Genomic DNA, 2,500 nt, shown 5'->3' with positions numbered 1-2,500 from the left:
GACCAAACCCCGGTTCGGGGGCCCGAAGGCGGCCCATCCCCGGTCGGCGCACTTCCCGACGGGCTAGAGCCACGGGACCAAGTGCGTTCGGAAGCTCTCGTGGCCGCCGACGAACACGCACCGCTCTGTGTTTAATGCGCGGGTGACCAAACCCCGGTTCGGGGGCCCGAAGGCGGCCCATCCCCGGTCGGCGCACTTCCCGACGGGCTAGAGCCACGGGACCAAGTGCGTTCGGAAGCTCTCGTGGCCGCCGACGAACACGCACCGCTCTGTGTTTAATGCGCGGGTGACCAAACCCCGGTTCGGGGGCCCGAAGGCGGCCCATCCCCGGTCGGCGCACTTCCCGACGGGCTAGAGCCACGGGACCAAGTGCGTTCGGAAGCTCTCGTGGCCGCCGACGAACACGCACCGCTCTGTGTTTAATGCGCGGGTGACCAAACCCCGGTTCGGGGGCCCGAAGGCGGCCCATCCCCGGTCGGCGCACTTCCCGACGGGCTAGAGCCACGGGACCAAGTGCGTTCGGAAGCTCTCGTGGCCGCCGACGAACACGCACCGCTCTGTGTTTAATGCGCGGGTGACCAAACCCCGGTTCGGGGGCCCGAAGGCGGCCCATCCCCGGTCGGCGCACTTCCCGACGGGCTAGAGCCACGGGACCAAGTGCGTTCGGAAGCTCTCGTGGCCGCCGACGAACACGCACCGCTCTGTGTTTAATGCGCGGGTGACCAAACCCCGGTTCGGGGGCCCGAAGGCGGCCCATCCCCGGTCGGCGCACTTCCCGACGGGCTAGAGCCACGGGACCAAGTGCGTTCGGAAGCTCTCGTGGCCGCCGACGAACACGCACCGCTCTGTGTTTAATGCGCGGGTGACCAAACCCCGGTTCGGGGGCCCGAAGGCGGCCCATCCCCGGTCGGCGCACTTCCCGACGGGCTAGAGCCACGGGACCAAGTGCGTTCGGAAGCTCTCGTGGCCGCCGACGAACACGCACCGCTCTGTGTTTAATGCGCGGGTGACCAAACCCCGGTTCGGGGGCCCGAAGGCGGCCCATCCCCGGTCGGCGCACTTCCCGACGGGCTAGAGCCACGGGACCAAGTGCGTTCGGAAGCTCTCGTGGCCGCCGACGAACACGCACCGCTCTGTGTTTAATGCGCGGGTGACCAAACCCCGGTTCGGGGGCCCGAAGGCGGCCCATCCCCGGTCGGCGCACTTCCCGACGGGCTAGAGCCACGGGACCAAGTGCGTTCGGAAGCTCTCGTGGCCGCCGACGAACACGCACCGCTCTGTGTTTAATGCGCGGGTGACCAAACCCCGGTTCGGGGGCCCGAAGGCGGCCCATCCCCGGTCGGCGCACTTCCCGACGGGCTAGAGCCACGGGACCAAGTGCGTTCGGAAGCTCTCGTGGCCGCCGACGAACACGCACCGCTCTGTGTTTAATGCGCGGGTGACCAAACCCCGGTTCGGGGGCCCGAAGGCGGCCCATCCCCGGTCGGCGCACTTCCCGACGGGCTAGAGCCACGGGACCAAGTGCGTTCGGAAGCTCTCGTGGCCGCCGACGAACACGCACCGCTCTGTGTTTAATGCGCGGGTGACCAAACCCCGGTTCGGGGGCCCGAAGGCGGCCCATCCCCGGTCGGCGCACTTCCCGACGGGCTAGAGCCACGGGACCAAGTGCGTTCGGAAGCTCTCGTGGCCGCCGACGAACACGCACCGCTCTGTGTTTAATGCGCGGGTGACCAAACCCCGGTTCGGGGGCCCGAAGGCGGCCCATCCCCGGTCGGCGCACTTCCCGACGGGCTAGAGCCACGGGACCAAGTGCGTTCGGAAGCTCTCGTGGCCGCCGACGAACACGCACCGCTCTGTGTTTAATGCGCGGGTGACCAAACCCCGGTTCGGGGGCCCGAAGGCGGCCCATCCCCGGTCGGCGCACTTCCCGACGGGCTAGAGCCACGGGACCAAGTGCGTTCGGAAGCTCTCGTGGCCGCCGACGAACACGCACCGCTCTGTGTTTAATGCGCGGGTGACCAAACCCCGGTTCGGGGGCCCGAAGGCGGCCCATCCCCGGTCGGCGCACTTCCCGACGGGCTAGAGCCACGGGACCAAGTGCGTTCGGAAGCTCTCGTGGCCGCCGACGAACACGCACCGCTCTGTGTTTAGGAGGAGAAGGAGGAGGCCCCGCGCCGGGTGTGCGTGTCGGCTGAACCGAGGGAGATGGAGCAATTAACAGAATTGGATCGAAGCGGCGAAAATTTTCTAAGTCCGACGCTGGTCCCCAGATGACGGCGTACCCATCTTCAGGGCGACAACCAGGTAGGCGTGTTGGTTTCGCCTGGCCTAGGGCCCCCATGTAGACGGACATTTTGAAAAAACACTTCCTCACCGTATATAGGGAGACTGTGTTCCAAGTCCATTAAGCCAATGCAGAAGGCTGGGACCGAGGATGGAGGCGGTAGGCCGGGCACGAACTACACTTCCCGACGGGCTAGAGCCACGGGACCAAGGGCTT

Source organism: Zeus faber, assembly GCF_960531495.2.
Source record: "Zeus faber genome assembly, chromosome: 21".
Lineage (NCBI taxonomy): Eukaryota > Metazoa > Chordata > Actinopteri > Zeiformes > Zeidae > Zeus > Zeus faber.
Note: the sequence above shows the minus strand (reverse complement) of the source record.